At 36.6% G+C, this 21,824-nt stretch overlaps 1 protein-coding gene across 6 annotated transcripts in view; it reads right to left on the bottom strand.

Moving 5' to 3' along the window:
* Positions 1 to 21,824, bottom strand: part of LOC131684436 (LIM domain transcription factor LMO4) — a 1,051,444-nt gene that overhangs the window by 412,081 nt on the left and 617,539 nt on the right. For 3 of the 6 annotated variants that reach the window (XM_058967295.1, XM_058967298.1, XM_058967297.1), the window contains one exon: positions 13,424 to 13,511. The exons of 2 other annotated variants lie outside the window; for them this stretch is intronic. The gene's annotated coding sequence lies outside the window, so the exon portion shown is untranslated. The remainder of the gene's footprint in view (positions 1 to 13,423; positions 13,512 to 21,824) is intronic. One more of the 6 variants, XM_058967301.1, reaches the window with a different exon arrangement.

Here is a 21,824-nt window from a genome sequence, read left to right as displayed (position 1 = left end):
ACTATTTTTTTATATTTTAATGACATTCAATTAGCTAGAGATTACTGGGTGGGGAAAGCTATGAAAATTTAGAGCCATAGTACTCAAGTGAGAACAAAGATGTGAAGTACACAGATCGGAAAACTATTTGTGAACTATTTCACGAGCACGAATGGTCAGTCGCTAGGAATCATGAATCAGTTCACTATAAATGAGAAATAGTTGTCGATTTTGTGAACAATTACACCAGCTCGAATGGTAAGTCGTGACTATTATACTAGGAATCGTAAGCTAGTTCACGAATACATGAAAATAATTTCACGGTTTTGTGAGCGGTTTCATGAGCACGAATGGTAAGTTGTGTCTAATTCGCCAGAAATAATAGATCAGTTCTCGAATACATGAATAACATTTTATGATTTTGTGAATTATTTTACGAGCACGGATGTTGAATCGTGACTAATAGATTAGGAGTTATGAACCAGCTCACAATTGAAAGGATTCATAATTAATATTCCGGGTTTCGTGCAAATGTTTTGATTTAGTGAACTGCTTAAGAAACACGAAAACCCGACCATTTTCAAGATGTAACAAATCATGAACTAGTTCACGTAGCGTAGTAGGACTCTGAATTACGTTGGAAAATCTTTGAATAAAACCATAGGTTGAACCTTTGGTTTTATGAATAATGTTCATGAAGTTGTTAACTATAGTGAACTAGAAAAGCCATTTGGTAATGGTATGGTGGAAACCGTGACTGAAGCTCACAAACAAAAACAAATATCTCCACTAGTAAAGGCGTTATATAGGCGTGACTGAATGGGAATGGTACATAATTATAAAACACATAATTTTTGTTCATGATCCTGTTTTCGTTCCGTATAAGGTTATTGTTCCAGAATTCATGGCAATTTATTCGCGATATTGGGAAGGAGTCGAGAGGAATGTGGTATAGTGAAAAAAATGTGTAAACATGCAAATGGCACACTGATCCTGGAATATTTTATGACTTATCTTTACTTTTACATAGAACATATCAAGATTTAAGCGCCTCCCCCCTAAGGTTTGCACTTTTGGCGGTGCCTAACCCGGTCAACCGCATGCTACGGGTCTGCCAGCTTTCCGTTCTGTATCAGACACTGAACTGCTCCAAGCAATAAGAACGAAGTTTAACTCGGACTGGAATGTGACATCACACTCTAATTTCAGAACGAAGACCTTCTCACTGGTAGAAGAGTTGATTTGAGGCAGCTGTAGCACCTGTTAGACTACGGCCTTTGTCGACCACCTACAACCCTGCAATTAAGGACCTGATACCGAAGTTCGATGAAATTTAATGAGACCGCACATTTTCTCGCCACAAAAGGCACAAAACAGCAGCGTGACGGCATGCTGGCGAGGCGAGGGAACCTCTGGGTGGAGAGTACACACTGACTGACATTCCCTTGTAGCCAGCTTCTGTGTAGTTAGGGACACAAAAGATTGCACTAACTGCTGTTCCTGTTGCATCCCTGGTTCGCTCCTACTGCTGCAGATTCCAGGCTGGTGGAGCATTCGAATCAAGTTTCGGTACGAAAATCGAGTCAACTGTGGAAGAGGGGCGAGTACAGTTGTAAAGAGGAGTTGGATGTGTCGGACGAAGTATAGTACTGCCGCCAGAAGGTATGAAAGCACAATAACACAGCGAACGAAGACACGTACATTTATTTATTCTTGCTTCCCCGTTCATTATAATATATAGATTCGGTACAATTATACAAAACTAAACTTCTATTTTAAACGGACGATCATTAAAATAAATTGCTTCGAGCTCGTTATATATCCTTTTAACTGGAAACTTTTTCCTCCCTGCTCGTTTGTTTGCTCGCTGTTCGATGCAGGCTCGATGATACCGGGTCCTATCAGACTCTCCTACACATGAATGAAGGATGAGGAGGGGGCTGAGGGGGACACGTTGTTGGTATCGGATCGCGCTCGTCAGATGATGCTGATGTTTTACGCAGCATAATACCGGTGAAGCATCTGTTGTGCAAGCAAATCGTTCCAATTAATTGTTGTTTGACATTTCCATCGCACACCGTGAAGCGTTCATACGGATAGATAACTCAAGGAACTAAAAGTAGAATGCATACTTAAACGCACTCGGATATATCAGTTGAAGGAACACCACTGAACAACCATGGATTCGATCGCCTATAGAGCCTAATGTGAACAAGATATTGACCAAACAATTTATAAAAAAGCAATCGTGTAGAAAAAAGAAAACCCCTAAAAAGTAACCTTTTGCAAGGTTGTGAAAGCACTGGACAAGGAGGCACAGCCGTGCACATGGAAACGTTTTGCCGATTTGTCGGTGTTGCGGGTCGCGGGGGATTAGGGAAGGTGTGTGTGCAAATTTTTATGCCACTCAGGAATCGTGACGTGCAAATTGAAAACGTAGCATCCTTTCCTCTTGTACGCCTCGTACTCGTCAAACAATCGCAGTTCACGTAAACGATTTGTACGTTGTTTACACTGTGCTGTCCGTGGCGAGAATTCGGAAGTGACTTTTGTTCAGTATGATTGATCTAAGGTGAGGTGTTGTACGATAGACCCAGACATTCAATTTTGAAAAGCTTGAGAAAAATTGGATTGCTCCTACAGTTTTGATAAAAAATGTAAGAATATTATTTCACAAATATTAATACGCCTTATTGGACTATATTCTTTCTATTTGAGCGATTATTTCGATTTTATTTATTATTTTCTAGTCGAGGTACTAATCCCCTTGAAGGGGTTCAGATTGAGTACATAACTTTTCTCTGATTATTGTGAATACCTGATTGTCCAATTCGCAATACAACAGCGAGAAACCAGTAAAAACTTCCAATTAATCGAAAAACACACCAATTCATTCAATTCTGATTCCGCAACACTTCACAATCTAATCCGTTTTGCAATTACTCGCCGCCCAGCCCGGCAGCTCTCCCGAGTGTGTTACATCATCACCACCACCACCCTGGGGCTCTCCCTACTCGACCAACGACGGCGGCGATGCTTGCTATCATGTTCATTAATTAAATCCTTTCGAAATCACCTCTAATTGGCAGAACGATTTTTTTTCCGATTCGTGCAGTAGCCACACCACCACCACCATCCGCCATGGTAGCCAGTAGCGGTGGCTCCCATCTTGTCGCTCGTATTTGCCCAGAAGGTATAGGACCCACTTCAGTGCCTTCGAGTGGACAGAAAAACTCGCCACTTATCGGGGGTCGTCCGGCGCTCATTAGCGCTGTGTTTCACGGGGCGGCCCAAAGTCCCACTCACGTAAATAATTACCATAATAATCAATTATAAAATATCCAAACGGAGATAATGGTCGCTCAGTCAACACCGGGCAGCGGTAGCTATGCACGCGGTTCGGCTCCGGAGGCCATGCCAGCCAGCAGATTGGGTTTTTCATCAACGGCGGTCGTCACTCGCGTCCCACCCACCGCCGACAGCCGGAGCTGGCAATTGCAGCCACAGAGGAAACGGGGTCGGATTATCGGTAATCAATTAATTACATGTTGCATATATACACATTCGCTTTATTTGTGCAGTTTTTCATTGCGATTGTACGTATGTACTTTCAAGCCGATGAGTTACATGCTTCGCCTTGGTTGGTTTTGTTCGCTCACCTGCCTGTGTGAAGTTGGCATGGATGAATTGGATTGTGGAAAGTTGTACTTTAATAGGCATCTTATTGAGAAGCTTATAATATTGGGGTATATCCTGGTTCAAACTCAAACTATTCGGAAACCTCAAATGGAGGAGGGAAGAAGTTATTTGATTACTTATGCTGATTTCGATGGAGATTGCTGGTAGCTTGTACGCTTGTTCCGTGGAAAATTGTCATTAGACTATTTTGGGTTGCCCGTTTGGGAAATTTTGATTCAATTAGTGCCATTGTATTCAAAGGGAGAGATCCTGCTTCAGTTCATGTCTCAGCATTAGCTGCTACTTAGTACCTACCCTTTGGATAAACGAAACTTTGCCCTCAGATCACTACTTCATCATTTCGAACAGCCCTCTTGTTGCATCCCTCAATTAGGGCTCTCCATTCGATGAAACCTGGGAAGCTCGTCCCTTATTTCGAGGGAAAATACGATAGTTTCTGCATTCTTTACCTTACTAGTATACTTTAGTTAACGTCCCTTCCCCTCGCACCATCCCAAGCAATTCGGAGGTGGGCACAAGTTGACATATACGAAAGACCAATTTTCTTCAATAAATCTTTCAGTATTTCTCGTCAGAGGGCACTCGACTGTTGCCAAATACCTACATTCTAATATTTCGAAGGTATCGACATTCGCAAGGAATGTCCCAGTTTATGTCAAATAACTACACGTTGGATAACAATTTGCAGCGTATTGGAATTGTAGTATTTGTGCTTGTGGCGAGGAATATCACAACATCGAGAACGTTGTTTGGATGTGCGCCGTGTATTGTGGCACCAGTAGAGACGGGCAGTTGATTCAGTTTAGAGAGAGAATCGTGCTGGATTCACTCACAAAAGAGATTTTAAACTCTTGACCGATTTAGTGACTCATTTTGGAAGATGAAAGTAATTTTTTCGATTCCATATATGAAAATAAAGGCTTATGTGTTCATTGCGCTTATTTATTTTTACATGATTTTTAAGCTGTCCAGCTAACTCACTCCATTTGCTAGCATCTTGTAAGGATTATAATTAATTTAAAACTCAGAAATATCGATATCCCTTGTTGAGCTTGGAAAAGGAAAGAAGCTCAATTCATGTCCATCGCACCGAAGGGATTGATCCTGTTGGTTGAATCGTACATCATTCTTTCTGTGCAGCGCATTCATTTAGTTATAATCTGAATGGGATTATCGAGTACAGCAACTATGAATTTATCCCGCCTTTTGCAGGAAGGAAACTTATATGCTGGAAAGCTGCTTAATCCCGTCCTCGTTGCTTACAACAAAATGACATGACAAATCCACGTGAAATGCCTTGTGCGTGTAAACTTGTTAATAGGTATTTTACATTTTAACGACATTCAATTAGCTAGAGATTACTGGGCAGGGAAAGTTATGAAAATTAGAGCCATAGTACTCAAGTCAGAGCAAGGATGTGAAGTAAACAGATCGGAAAACTAGAAGTGGCAGGGTCATTAGAACAGGCTTAATGATTCGTAGTTATAATGCCTAAGCTCGACCCTCATTAACAGAAGACAAAGATCAAGCCCGTACGATATTAAGCCTGTTCAATGTTAACATATGATTCAGCTATATAGTTTAATCAACAGACCCTATGGTTGAAATATATTTTGGTTGCTTTCATGTAACTTTAAAATGTTTCACAATATCGCCTTGATGTCAAAGAAAAAGTTGCAGGAAAGTTTACGGGCCTTTTAAAAAACCTATTATTGTTGATGGAAAAACGCGACTAACTTATGAAAAGGTCGTAATAAAACAAAATAGTTGTGTTATTAAAACAAAACTTAAAATATCTCGAGAACTACTACATTTTAGAAAATTTTTGTTAAGAGCATTTCGATTTAAAATGGAGTTTAAAATCGTATTCAAAAAGAAAATTGTATTTTTGACTGCAAATAGTAAGAATTATAAAAAAATGTCAAAAGTTGTTGTTAGGAAAACTTTTTTATTGAAAGCTTCTCCATGATCCAAATACACTAAAAAGGTTGCTTTTACGTCTTTAAAACGATAAACATTAAATTTTTGAATTTTTTGATGGGGTAACGCGAATAACTTTTAAAAAGAGCATAATTACACGAATTAATTGTTTTTGAAGTAGCAAAATTTCAAATATCTCGAAAACTATCGCATTTTGGAAGATTTTTGTTAAATGCATTTTGATTTTAAATAGTGCTTAGAATTATATTCTGTAATAAAATTACAATTTTGTACGTCAATTAGTATGAAATTGAAAAACATGTACGAAGTTATTGTTAGAAAAACTTTTTTACCGATTTTTTCTCCATCATGCAATCACATTCAAAATGTTTCTTTTCTCTTTAGGTTTTTGGTAATAAAATATAAAAAAATTAAAAAATGGGTTTTTTTTGCAATTTAAATTTTTATCATAAATTTTTGTTTTTTTGAAAAATGACACATTTTTTCAGTGTATATTTTTTTCGGACAGAAGTATTCATTCTTTGTAACTTGCTCTCAGATAGTTTTGCTGTATAAAATACAGTAATCGAACAAAAAAATTTTGAAATTCATACACGTAGAAACGTTTACGCCCTTTTGAAAAATTACTCTTGTATCAAAATATTCCAATTGCCAGAGAATATCTTGGAGATTCATACAGCGAACACACCTGTAAAGTTTCGTTCGAATCGACGATGGTCATATTTTGCGGTCGGCCGGTTTCTCATGGAATCCCTCTAGTGCTATCGACGCATATCTTCTATCCGACCTCACAACTCGTTCTATTTGTGCTGTCACAGTCAACATGACTTTTGATAACAGGAACAACAGGAAATATTTCTATTGCTCGGCATATTCGCTGCATAATGAATCATCACCATCTGATGATTTCAAAAAGGTTGTATCATATTGTCGCAGAAATGGGTTCCCACTCATAATCTGCTGTGATGCAAATACCCATCACATAATTTCAGGCAGCTTAGATATCAATTTGAGATGCACCGAATTGATGGAGCTTAAGTCGTTAAAAATTTGCATATACTTACTGTAGATAATCACCCAACATTTGCATGGTCTGGAAGAGAAGAGGTGTTAGATATAACTCTCTGCTCTAACGGGATTACGCACGAGTTGGCGAACTGGCTCGTATACAACGAGCACGGACCGTCGTTATCTGATCATAGGTACATCGTCTTTGATAATTTAAACGTCTAGATGTAACAACCTCTTGTGGTTCTACTTTGTGGTAATCTAATTTTGAATAAGTGGCAGAAAAAAAATAATTGTGTGAACTTTGCTAGATTGTAAATTTCCCCTCTTTTAGATTAAACCTTTGATACGTGTAGATCCTTTGCGGATTTTCGGGGAATCGAAAATTGAGTGACTTCCTACAACATCAGTTGCGAATACTGCTAGTTGCGAGAAGCGTGCTCCTTCTATATCCTTAAAAATGGAAAAAAATGATCAAAATCAAAGAAAAGAAGCACAACCACAGAGGTCTTCTCTTCAACAATACTTAAACTCATTGTATAGAGTCTTCGAGTCTCAAAACCTATAGAGTTCAAGCAAGGTTGGAGAAACGTCACTATTTATTTACGCTAAAGGATGATCTGTCAAAGAAAAGTCATTATTGGTCTAGACTGACAAATCCAAGTAATTTTGCACCAATTTTAATATTTTAACCATTTCTGAGAAACAGAGGTATTTTGTCATATACACATACATATTAGGGTGGGGCATTATTATATGGAAAAACGTAATCATAGTCGCATCAACCGAGCACAGCACTTTTTTGGTACTTTTTGGGGTCCCAAACAACTGTGCAAAATTTGGGGTCGATTGGTGTTGACCCGGCGTGGCGCATTGCGTTTGAAATTTGTATGGAGATTAGTATGGGAAAACCTACATTTTTGCATTTTTAATTCTACAGACTGCAATTTTTCTTGTAGTATGCCAACAAATAGATAGAAGTATAGTCCAGGATATGCTGAACAACTTTGCCGAAGGATGTATGGTGTTAGAATATCTCTAAGCCGAGTTATAGCTGTTCAAAGTTCAATACATCGAATTAAATGCCAAAAATCATTTTTATTGCCAACACTGCGGGTGTACCAATGGTATTTCATATAGCATTCCAAAATAACATTATATATTTTAGATTTACCACATTGGTATGTTTGGATGAATTATTCAAAAGACTTAGCTCAATTTCATGAGCGTAGGTAGTTGAGCAATAGGGCGTAGTGAGGGGTGAGGGGGGGGGGGACTTTAATATGTAGAAATTCGAACTGAAATGTTGTCGAGTTGGAATGTTCAGACGAATTATTTCAAAACATTAACACAATATCCCACGCATAATAGTAACGTTGAAATAAAACATACTGTATCCTTTTGCCTTGACTTTTATCAATAGAAGTTACGTTATAGACTGAATCAATTGATGTCGAGTTGATATGTCAGAGGATTGCATTGATTATTTTTCAGTTTAATACGCACTATGATTTGATGGGATGCTCATTTCGATGCTCCTCGATCACCTGAAGCAAAAATTGATGTAGGAATCTGGTAGATTTTATGTTGAAATCCAGAAATTAGCTTCACGCCTCGCGATCGAACAGCATAGAAATGAGCATGCTATCAATCATGCGTATTATACCGAAATATAATCCTCTGACATATCAACTCGACATCATTTGATTCAGTCTGTAACATAACTTCTATTGATAAAAGTCAAGGCAAATGGATACAGTATGTTTTATTTCATCGTTACTATTATGCGTAGGACAATTTGTAAATGTTTTGAAATAATACATCTGAACATTCCAACTCGACAACACTTCAGTTCGAATTTCTACATATTAAAGTCCTCCCCCATCACCCCTCATTACGCCCTATTGCTCAACTACCTACGCCCATGAAATTGAGCTATGGCTTTTGAATAATTCATCCAAACATACCAATGTGGTAAATCTAAAATATATAATGTTATTTTGGAATACTATATGAAATACCATTGGTACACCCGCAGTGTTGGCAATAAAAATGATTTTTGGCATTTAATTCGATGTATTGAACTTTGAACAGCTATAGCTCGGCTTAGAGATATTCTAACACCATACATCCTTCGGCAAAGTTGTTCAGCATATCCTGGACTACACTTCTATCTATTTGTTGGCATACTACAGGAAGAATTGTAGTCTGTAGAATTAAGAATGCAAAAATGTAGGCTTTCCCATACTAATCTCCATACAAATTTCAAACGCAATGCGCTACGTCGGGTCAACACCAATCGACCCCAAATTTTGCACAGTTGTTTGGGACCCCAAAAGCAACCACAAAAGTGCTGTGCTGAAAAAACGATCATATTGCCCCACCCTAATACATATGCACACACACAGACTTTTTCTGATCTCGACGAACTGAGGCATGGTATTTTCTTTTATAATGCTCTACAGCTAAAGATGTTTATAGTTTGAATATTACCCCCTCCAGCAAAGTTTCTAGTAGAATTTACCAAGGAATTCACTACGACTTTGCAAATAATCTCACTGATAGGAGAATTCATCAAGCTTTTGACTTAAAAAGGTGGGGCGTCCCATTGTCATAAATTCTGCTCAAGGTACTACCCGTTTCAAAATTATTAAAAACGATCACGTTTTAAATTCAAAACAGCATTTTGAGGTACTTGATTCATTGCAGCCAAAACTGTCCATATTAGCGATTTTACAAATTCTACAATGTTTGTGTGTGTAGCAAGCGCCATCTTTTGGCAATATTATTTTTCATGAAAACTTATAGAAGTAGGCTATAGAAAATTTACCTTATGAGCTGAAAGAGGAAAAATTGCAGGAAAGATTATTTTCAGAAGTTTTACCGAAGAGTTATGAGACGTTTTCTAAGCAAATTTGTTTCTGTAACTAAAATTCACACGATAAACCGGAAAGAGACAAACTTATACATCACCTGTTAGGAAATCATTCAATGCCGGTGTTAACCTTCCTGCGCGTATTCAAAAAACCAGCGCTTACTCGTTCAATGAGCCATTCGCGCGACTTCAGGAGGGTTAGACATATATTTCAACGGTGTATAACTTCTGAACGGATTCTTATGGATAAACGGTTTTACTTTCGTTTTAGAGGTGAAACCTACTCCTATCAGATTAAATTATAAAATAGCTACATTTTTTGCCGATTGCGTAGTTATACAAGTTTAAAAACAGGCCAAAATAAATTCAAAATCAGTCATAACTCCCTACAAAATTTATACAGATGTTGGGAATTTCAAGAAAAGTTGCTAATGATAGAAAATATATTCGAACATGGTTAACGCGTAAAAGCAGAAACAAAAAAGTTATAAGTAAAAATAAGAATTAATGGAATTCATCATAAAACATGTTTCATAACTCGACAACTGTGAGTGGAAGTATAAGTGTCTTCAGTAGAATTTCTGGAAATGATCTCCCCTAGACATTTGTCGAAAACAGTCAATTGTGTTCTCTTTCTGCTCAAAATTTTCTATAGTCTACTATGATAAATTTTCATAAAAAATAATTTCATAAAAAATAATAAATAATATAATAAAATAATAAGATGGCACTTTCAACACGTACAAACATTATGGAACATGTAAAATCACTAATATGGATAGTTTTGATTCCAATGATTTAAGTACCGCAAAACGCTGTTTTGAGCCACAATCAGTGATGTACCAAATCGGGTTTTTATAATTTTGGGGAAAAAACCCAAGGTTTTTCCCCGGTTAAAACGGTTTTTTCGCGGGAAAATTGGGTTTTTTGAAATTTTGTGATATTTTAGTAATTGAACATTAATGTATTGTTATCCAAACATTTTTATTTTATTTATGAGCATTATTGTCATAAAGTTTTGCATGTATATGAATTCTGATGGTTTTTCTCGATTGAATCATTGCTATAGCGGTGATCCAACATTTCTTTACAAATATTGTGGTTAAATAAGTGATAAAACTTTTCAACACGTTTTGGGCTAAGTCGATTGCGTTTCTTACTGTGAATCCACCCAAACGTACTAAACATTTTTTCTACTGTTGCTGATGTAGTTGATGCCGAAAGAATTCGGATTGCGATTTGTGAGAATTCTGATTACGGTTCATACTAATGACGAATGTCAAGGCCACTCGCTTTCTGCATATTACTCACTTTTACTTTTCACCGAACTAAATAGGTATTTTCTAAATTTTGTGTGCATACTTACCTCATTTAGCTAAAAGTATAGCAACCCCTAAAATGAGTAACAAGCAGAATAAAAGTAGTTTGGGCATCACACGATTATTCTAATTTTCACTAGTTAGAGTAAAAATGACTATTATTCCCAGCATTATATGAAAGTTGGAAAATGGAATGGACCGAGATTAAAGTCGCAGGAACAGAAAATGCTTCATAAAACCCGTGTTAAATATTAGAATGTGAAAATTGGATTTAAACTTCAAGTTTCAAAATCGGACAGGAGCTTTTCGATTATGTCCTACAGAATAAAAACTGTAAAAAAGTATACCCGGTTCTTACAAAGGACTTTTCTTTATACCTTTATACAACTTTTAATCTTGAATGTAACGTTGTACGGAATTTCCTGTGAGCGAATTATACTGGAGGTTCATCCTTGACGACTTTTTCGGGTGAGAATATTCTAACGGCCGATTTCTTCACTGGTTGAAAACCGGTTTTCGCTGAAAACCAGTTTTCGGTTGCTGGTGACAAATTAGCTGAAATAAATTGGCCGTAAGCGATTCTCGTGCTCAAGGATCTCTGTCAGATTTTTACGCTTGATGTTTATATTCGATTTTTACATGCTAAGATATCTGGAGTGGGTTCTACAAAATATTTTTATCCTTGCTACTTTTATTTTCGGTCTCTCAAATGTAAATGCAAGGTTCTTTAACCGCTAGATTTTCAGAGCAGCGTGTACTCAGTCCACTAGAGCAACTGTCGAAAGGTTAAACAACATTAAATGAACATCATACATTCGATAAAACGAAAAAACCCATATTTCGTCCGGGTTAAAATAATTTGGGAAAAAACCCGGTTAAAACCCAAAAATAAAAACCCGGGACGATGGAATTTTTCCCATCGGTACATCACTGGCCACAATGCACTGTGCTATGATTTCGATGGTCTCTTTATTTACCGTGGAAATTAATTAGTATATTGTATCACATCGGTGAGTCACGATAGGCCTGTGAAAATTGAGCGCTAATATTTTCAAATTCAGCAACTTCTTACGACATTTATGATACTCACTTGTCACTTTAAATATCAGACAACATAATCTCGCGAAAATGTGTCAACATTTGAACATAACATCGATATCATTATTGTATATCAATGATATTAGTGCTATTATGAATATATAATTATGACATCAAAATTTCAAAGTTACATCGATCTGGCCACGCTTTAAACAAAAATCACATTTTTCGATGTGATCTGACACATAAATGCTTAGATTCACTGAATGCTACTCCTTTTTTTGCCTTCGACGTTGCAGAATCATGTTCAATTCGCACTAAACCTAAGTCATTACATTTGCGTAGTTGGCTAATGCATTTCCAACTTATCTATCAGAGTGATAATTTCCGAAAGCTTTTCGTTTAACAGAACCCCCTCAAGGCAATCCACGCACAGGTCCGATTCAATCGCCAATGGAACATCACCAGCACATCATTACATTGCCCAGGTAAAAATGCAAAGCTTCATCAGCTTAAAAGGTTTTCGCCATGCGACTGCATTTATAATGGATGATAAATAAAATAATATTTTAATTGATGAATCACGTAATGAGCGGATGATCTGTCGGTTTGGTAGGTAGGTACTGTGCCACCAGATGTGTACCTTATTCATCACCCGTCTGTATGAATTGTGGCTAGGTAGGAACTGACACACGTACAAGCAAAAGCCTACTTCGGAAAATTCTACACTTAGATATTAAAGAAGTGAAAAAAATAAGATGCGTAATGGTCGTTCTAATAGTTACATTCAAGTTATCTTATATTTTTTGCTTGAATCGAGGCAGTGAATATGATTGAGAATAATAAGTGAATAAACAATACAATCAAGTTTAAGAGTATGGTCAATTAGGTTATAGTAAATTAAATGTTCAAAACTTTGCCTATCTTGAAAAATTTAAACCATATCGCGGTATCATAAGATTGTTTAGTCATAATTGCATTCTGACGGTCTATTTCAATAAATACACTGCAATGATTATTTCAATCTACGCTCTGCAATGCGTTCACTAATTTTTGTTCGGCGAAATGATATGCTGTGCTCATGGAAGGTCACGAAAACTTAGTGATCAAATAATACTAAAATATCAAATTCGATATCAAATTTATTTAGTTTTCTGTTTCGATTTCCATATGGTCGGTATTAAGTCAGACCAGACTAAGTCGCAAAACATCAAAAAATGAGATATTACTGGACAAATAATTTCTTCGGCTACATTCGACTTTTGCCAGATTTGCAATTTGTAACAATAAACAAGAATTATGGCCAAAATTAATTTCCAATCATAACGTAAAGGATGATGCGATTCAAGCTTTAAACTCGTTTTTCTCGGAATCAATTCTTTGCCACTTAGCCCGGTCTGACTTAACGCCGACCATATTTGCTAGAAATGTTTTGGGAACATTACTAAATTTTAGAAAAATTGAAAAAGAAAGATGGAATAAATCTGGTAGATCATTAGAAATATTATTTGGCCATCTTCCAAACCAAGTGTCAGTCGTTTGTCATATGTCCAGCAAAACTTACTAAGCACATCAAACATGTTCACTAACTTCTATTCCCTTTTTCACTGTTCTGTTGATGATGCAAATTTGCTTGACACACATCAGATAATCTGCAAAGAGATGCAAAAGAAAAACGAAGTCTAAAAATAGGAACGTATCAAATCTAGTATGTTATCTAATCTACAGAATAGCGAAACGAGTGACGAAAAGTCAGTAGATGAATGACTATTTCGAAGTAATCATTTCAAACCGTTTTCATTTCCATCAAAAAATATTATAAAATGCACCGAAGCATCGAAGTTAAAACAAGAAAATATTTCCACTGTTGCGAGAGGGCACTGTAATTTGCTTTCTAAATTAATTGCCTTTCTCATATACAAAGGTTATGCACTCTGCACATCGTCAACCTAATTCTGGCCAATTTTTTTGACTAATATCGTTTTTCTGAATTCAACCAGGGGCGTAGTTAGGGGTATGCGGTGAGCGGTTACCTTTTATTGGTTTTATTGGGGGGTCCAGAATACTTCTTTTTACATTTTGATGTTTTGTTTTTGAAGAAAACTATTTAATGAATAGTTCTCAGAAGACATCTCACTTTTAGGGGGATGGATTTTTTTAGAATCGTTGATATTATACAATAAGTAATACAAGCTATGTTGGGGTCAATTATGCTATTTCAAGTTGTTATTATCGTGTTATATTGCTTTCAACGTTTGTTATAAATGTAATATTCGTAGAGAATTTTTTGTTAGAATTTTTGTTATTCTAACACCTAACGGTTTCTACTTTATAACAAAATTTGATAAGAAAATTTTCGTAACAAAATATCAGCATGAGTTATAATTGTGTTATTTTCTTCTGGTCGGGTACTCTTGAGCAAGGATAATTAGTTTTAATAAGATCTCATGCGGTTTCAGTTAAATCCAATAACAAGTAATGGTGTCGTGGATTTTTTAACCGCATCGAAGTGGTAGCAATTAGCATAAGAATTAAAATAATTTTTAGGATTATTAGACAAACAGTATCAGAAGAAAGGACTCGCTTAAGCCATAGTACTCAAGTGAGGGCAAGCATGTGAAGTATACAGATCGGAAAACTAGAAGTGGCAGGGTCATTAGAACAGAATTAATATCTTACGGGCTTAACTTTTGTCTTCTGCTGATGAGGGTCGAGCTTAGGCAGCATATATGCATAAGAAGTAAAATAATTAGCAATTAGCATAAGAAGTAAAATAATAACCTTTATTCACTAATTGAAATACATTTCTGTGCTAGAAAAATGTTTATGTACCCGTTTAATCTAAAATATGATAATTAATAACATTTCCATATACATATTATTGAATTTTCGAAACGATGTAATATTGCTTTTAAAAAACAACGTTTGAGAAATTGTTTTCACAGAGCGTTGAATTTTTCGCACTTTTATATTGCATATCATCGTAAAACTGGCAATCACATGCAAATTTTCTCAATTTTGAGCTTAAAAAGCTGACCACATATATTTTCGATTCTCATTCGCATTTATTTTGGTAAAGAAATATCATATGATGGATAGATTTTTTCCCAAGCAGATTCTTTTCGACTATATATCTAGCCATCTGTCTCATAAAGCAGTTGCATAGTGCACTAGAAAGGTACTTGAAGAAAAAAATCACAAAACTTTTAAGACTTATGGTAGTATTATGCCACTATAAGAATGTATTGATAAAACTTAAAAGTTTTAAGAAAACTTTGGAAAATACTCTTGAGAACCTTCGTAAGTATTGACCTGTTCGTCTTTTGAGGGGTTTATGGTTGTCTTGAAACAGTGTTGTAGAGTAATTGGTTTTATGTTCGGTTTTATGAAACTAATCTTGAAGCTATCCTCAAGTGTTGCATAAAACTAAATTTGTTACTTGGGATAGCTCACGATAAAATAAGCAAAATATTTTGATTTAGTCAACAGATTTAAAACCATGAAAACAAGGTCACCTTGATATTAAAGGGAAAGTTACAGGGAATATTTTGGGCCTTTTGAAAAACATATTGTTGTCGATGTAGAAACGCGAATAAGTTATGAAAAGGTCATAATGAAAAAAAAATAATTGTGTTGTAAAATACAATTTAAAATATCTCAAGAACTGCTACATTTCAGAAATTGATTTAAAATGACGATTAGAATCATATTTAAAAAGAAAATTGTATTGTTGATTGCAAATAGCACAAATTATAAAAAATATGTCAAAAGTTGTTGTTAGCAAAACTTTTTAATGAAAGCTTCTCCATGATACAAATACACTGAAAAAGTTTCTTCTAGGTTTTTAAAACAATAAACATTAGATTGTTGACATTTTATGGTGCCGAAACTCGTATAACTTTTAAAACGGGCATAATTACACGAATTGATACACGAATTATTGTTTTTGTTGGAGCAAAATTACAAATGGTGTCGGGCCATTAGGCCGAAAGCCGTTAGGCCGAACGCCATAAGGTCGAATGGGTCATAAAGCCGAATGTCATTAGGCCGAATGGGTCATTAGGCCGAACGCCATTCGGCCGAATGGGTCATTAGGCCGAACGCCATTCGGCCGAATGGGCCATTAAGGCGAATGGGTCATTAGGCCGAATGGGTCATTAGGCCGAATAGGTCATTAGGCTGAATGGATCATTGAGCCGAATGGGTCATTAGGTCGAATGGGTCGTTCAGCCGAATGAGGCAGTAGGGCCGAATGGCTCATTAGACCGTATGTACTATTGCGCTGAATGTCATTTGATTAAAGGCATCGTTTCAGAGACTAATTGAGATGACGGGTTCACGAGTTTCGCATGGCCAAAAGTCATGTTGTACTAGAGGGTCCCACGAAATGTCAAACAGAAAACGCGTTGATAATCGAAGGTGCTTGGCTTTTCTTTGGAGAGTGCTGAATATTCCTTAACATCGGTTGTGGTGGGTTTATTTATATGTATTTTATTTAAAGACATTTTTTTTTAAATTTGCTGATTGCGGATACCAATACGTATTCATTAGCATTGCATGTATCATGCGGAACATTAAGATGCACAAGCCGTATGTCATAAGATCAAAAATTGAGTGTGTGTCATAACATCCGAAAAATTAAAGTTTCAACCCAAATTGTTTCCGATTTTTGCAACGTACCCCTAGTGCGTCATAAGGTCTCTCTGGCACAATGACGCATATTCGCTGTCAGTTTTAATGTTAGCAAGCGCCTCAAAACATCTCGTCATAAAATTTCTTTACGAGTACAAGTGGAACTTCCCTTTGAGTACTTAATTTCCTCACGCTTCACCAATCTTTTGACGATTTTCCTAGTCCATTTAACGAGCTACTTTTTCCAAATCTCGGTGGAGTTGCATGATTTAAAAATCTTTATGCATTTTTGCTCGTAAAAAATAACATGTAGCAACTATCCCAGAAACGAACTTAGCAACGAACAATAAACAATTACCAGCTTTACGAGCCTGATGGAAAATTCGATCTTCAAATTTGTTTGTCAATGTCGCAAAAACTGAAGGGACTATTCTTTCTTCTTTACTTCAAAAGATCTAGTATACGATGTACCATGGAATTTGGAGTACTTCTTTGTGAGTTGGTAGTCTCGATTAACGATCGTTAGCTAGTTAGTCTCCGTAGCGCTGTCTTCCTATATACCCTCCGTCTTTTTGATCTGTATATTCCAATGTATTGAATTACCAAGAATAACAAACCAGGTCGAAACGTGGCATGGCCAGTCGAAACTTGTTGGAGCACCGCATGTGGGAACATGGAAGACGATTGACGAACTTCGTTTATACAGAGATCTGGTAGTGTCTCAGCAAATGTGTTCCTTTTTGGAGGAAGAACCGCACAGAGGAATGAATATGCTCAGAAGAATGAACGACTCCGCAAAGTCGTTAAAATTTTTAATACCTATGCAATTAATGAATATATTATTGCTTTTGTAGCAATAATTCCCGAAATAAAATATACGATGTTAACTGCAATCAGATGGAGTCCAACGTGGTACTATAAGTTTTATCTAAACATTCCCTAGAAAAAATAATGTCGAAGAGTTTTCCCTAGAAAATACAATTACCAAACAAAACCATTCTGATTATAATATCAATATCCGGAAATAATTTCTCGGAAGCGGCGACCTCTCGCAAGCAAACCTGTGATCCACTCGTTTGCCCAAATTACTCAAACATAGGGGCTTTTCTTAGTTTAAGTCCGACGGAGCGGAGCGATGTCGGACAGCACTCGACATAAAGCGATATGGCGTAGCCACATTAGGCGTCGCTTTCATTTATTTGTTCCATTACAGCAACGAGAAAGGTGTTGTAAATATTCTAAACATTATTATTGTAAGTTTTAAAAAATCGTAAAAAATCACCCTTCATTGAAAGTTTTCAGTTACAACCGCAATGCATATTTATCATTCTCTTTGGTCCATTCGGCCTAATGACCCATTCGGCCTAATGACTCATTCGTCCTAATGACTCATTCGGCCTAATGACCCATTCGGCCTACTGACCCATTCGGCTTAATGACCCATTCGGCCTAATGACCTGTTCGGCCAAATGGCGTTCGGCCTAATAACTCTTTCGGCATTCGGCCGAACGACATTCGGCCTACCGGCTTTCGGCCTAATGACCCAGCACCTTACAAATACCTCGACAACTATAACATTTTGGAAGATTTTTGTTAATAGCATTTTGATGTAAAATGATCCTCCGAATCATATTCTGTAATAAAATTAACAATTAGTATGAAACATAAAAACATTTATAAAGTTCTATGCTACATTCCTCCCTAAGGAGAGAATTAAGGAAACACCAAAATTTCTTCCTGGGGGGGAAATTTTTCGATGAAACCACTCTTTGTACGTAAAGGGCACAAATTCTAACTTAACAAAGTCATGGGTGCGTTTCGACTTCGTCTCATCATGGGGGATGTATAAAGTTATCGTTAGAAAAACGTTTTTATCGATAACTTCTCCGTCATGCAATCACATCTAAAACATTTCCTTTCCGTTTAGGTTTTTGTTAACAAAACGTATAAAATGTAGAAAAATAGATTTTTTGCGATTTAAATTTTTAACATAAATTTTTGTTTTTGTGAAAAATGACTCAATTTATTTTTCAGTGTACATTTTTTTGGACAGGAGTATTTATTCCCTGTAACTCGTTTCCAGATAATTTTACTGTTTAAAATACAGTAATCGAATGAGAAAAATTTAATCTAAAAGAGAACGATTTTGACATCGTTGAGCAACGTCCTTGAAGTAGGGTGGGGTTTTTAGGCAATTTCTGTATGCCACTAGATGGCACTCAAAGCAAAAGAATATCACTATAATTGAGATTCTGAAAAAAAAAAATCACGATGCTCAACATCGTTGACGACTGATAATTGATTTAAAGTTATCCAAATATAGTTAACAAATTAGCGTTTCGATTTCGTTTCATCAGAATCCGACACTAACTTAATGATAGGATCGGCGCTAGCTCCAGAAAAACGAAAACACAACTTGTGTTTCTGAGTAAACTCCTAGTCCTGCGTGATGACCAGCAAGAAAATTAAGCTCAATCAGAATTCCTTTTCTAGTGGGACATCATGCAGGACTACGGGTTTTCTCAGAAACACAAATAGTGTTTTTAGGGGGGTGGAGATAGCGTAGTTGGTAAATCGATTGCCTTGTACCCAGCTCACCTGGGTTCGATTCCCAACCCCGCACATAGGGTTAGGGATTTTTGTAAAGAGATTTCTCCAACCCGACAAAGAGGCGAATGACCCTAAGTTAAAAACCTCTACAATCCTAATAAAAACTAATGTGTTCGTTTTTTGAAGCTAGCGTCGATCCGGCGCTAGCTTTGTCCTGTCCCTCAGTTAGTGTCGAATTCTGATGATATGAAGTCGAAACGCCTATTTCATAACTAATTAAGTTTTAGGTATTGTGCTCTTCAAGCACAAAAAAACAATATTCTCCTAAACCCATTCATGCCCATGTTGTTTGGGGACAACAACGTTTTTATACAGCTATAACTTTTGATTGAGGTAAGACTTGCTCACAAAAACAAGTAAGGCTATTGAATGTGACTATTGCCATTCATTTGAGTAATAACAGTTACAAGGATCAGTTCTAGAAGCGAAGTTATTGCAATTAGTCTGACTCGATTCCGGGGGCAGTTTACGTTGACAACGGATAATGATTTTTTCATATATCTTCGTTATGGTTCAATATTTTGAAAACTAATAAAACTTATCAAATTAGACTGTCTTTGGCTACGTTTTCTATGCTAATTGACTATTGTAAATATTCTTGGAGAATTCTATTGAGCATTGGAAGGTAAAAATTGAGCAGCTTCTAGCACTGCAAGGGAAAGACCTATCTTTTTCACAATAGACTTTTCGTGTTTCTTGATCTCACCGTTTTTTAGGAAAATAATTTTGGAACGCTACATGCACTAGAAAAAAGTTGGGCATTAAATAAAGTTTTTATTTAAATTTTTCTCCACTAACAAAAAATATACCATACTGCATCCAGATAAGTTATTAAACCTCTTGCGAAGTAGGGTCTGAGTTAATTTGTATAGAGCCTAACAATCGTGGGATCATTAAGAAGTCAATTTTCACAGGCTTGATGAGATGATTAGTTCAGGTGTTTGCGTTTCGACTTCGTCTCTTCTGAATAAGAGACTAGGTCGGGTTCGGGTTTTGGACCCGAAAGCCGGACCCGATCCGAGCCTGACGGGTTTCGGGTCGGGTTTGGTTCTGTAAATTTAACCTTCTCGGGTTCGGGTCAGGTTCCGGGTTTTCAAATTTGAATTTCTTGAGTTGGGATCGGGTTCGGGTTTTTCGAATTTTAAATTTTCGGATTCGGGTTCTGAACTCAACCACTTCTTGACGCTGTTTACGTCTATACACAACACCCAGTCTCTTTTTGTAGTAATTAACTTTTCTTCATGATACGAATATTACACATATAACCTACTGAATTTTATCACCTTTGAATTCGTCTTTTTGCTAAAGGTCAAATATTGTATTTTTTATTCATAGGGTAGACGAGCCCTTATTCATCTCATTAGTCAGGATGTCACACTATTTCGTTGATAACTCGACTTAGAGCGAAAGGATTGTGCTCAAATAGGTATCATCATCTTTGCTTCGTTTCTAAGAAGCAGTACAGTTAAAAATTTTGCCTGGAAAATGTAAAATGCTCACGCTTGAGCGAAGCGAAAAGTTGACTACAACGTACCCTTATTCATCTCACCATTTGAGCTAATGCGTTGAATAGAGATAGCAGATACTGCTCTAACTAATGTGTTCAAATGGGTGGGATGAATAGAGGTGCTAAGATGAATTAGGGAACAGTAACCCTATATAAAATTTCTTCTCCTCATATTCGCAAACTGCATGAATTATTTTATTTTTTAAGCGAACACTCATGATAGAGCATTCAACAATAAATGTTTCGCATCAAAAATCTATCCGATTTATTTTTTATAATAATCATCAATAAACCAAGTCAAAGAAAATGTGTCAAAAATATTGGTTTAAGCGAGTAGAAATCTACGGGAAGTACAAAACTATCTATTAATCCGCTCCTGATTGGACGTTTCGATAGTCGCAAGCATTCAAAAAGTTTTCAAAAATGTCCCGAGTGCTCTGAATAGCAATTCTTTTTGATACATATCGTATTACAATCGTATATTAAGATTTAACTATGTATGTGTTTAACAGAAACATGAATTAAAATGATACTTGCGGCACGATTTGTATATTCTTAGCATAGTGGCGATCCATTGGCTGCAAAGACCGTTGTAGCTCGAGGACAATTTGACAATTCAAATTGAGCCACATTTGAAAAAGGCATTACAAAATCCGCTGATGGATAATGGTGGCACTCATATGGTAATGGTATACAAGCGGTACTATCAAATCAGTACTTTCTGTCAGATTTTACTCCGGGCTGGGCCGTTGCATGATCCGGATTCCTTCGTGAAAATTCATGAATTTCCACGATCTTAAGGATAAGGTGTGTTCTGTTCAAACCATTAACGGATTTTTAGAAGTTTGGAGTCGTTCCGAGAACTCGATTGGCGCACATACCGTACTAGCTAATGATGTGACACCAAAAACGCGCCAGAGAATCTTGATTGACACCCTTCGACACAAGTTTGATAGTACCAACCAGTAACGCAGGTGACGTCGTGTGAACTGTCAAATACGAATTGCCAATTGACATAGCTTAATTTAATACATGTAATAAAATATAGAAAACAACTCTTGCAGGAATGGTTTTCGAGAAAAAAAAGAAATTTTGGTTAAGTGCAACGGGAAATGTTGTTTGAATTAGAAATGGGCGGGTGCGGGTATTTTTACCCGAAACCCGACCCGAACCCGTACCCGTAGGAATTGGGGTGGGTTCGGGTTTTGTTATCACC

The sequence above is a fragment of the Topomyia yanbarensis genome, chromosome 2 (assembly GCF_030247195.1).
Source record: "Topomyia yanbarensis strain Yona2022 chromosome 2, ASM3024719v1, whole genome shotgun sequence".
Taxonomy (NCBI): domain Eukaryota; kingdom Metazoa; phylum Arthropoda; class Insecta; order Diptera; family Culicidae; genus Topomyia; species Topomyia yanbarensis.
Note: the sequence above shows the minus strand (reverse complement) of the source record. Positions and strands in the feature narration are given on the sequence as shown.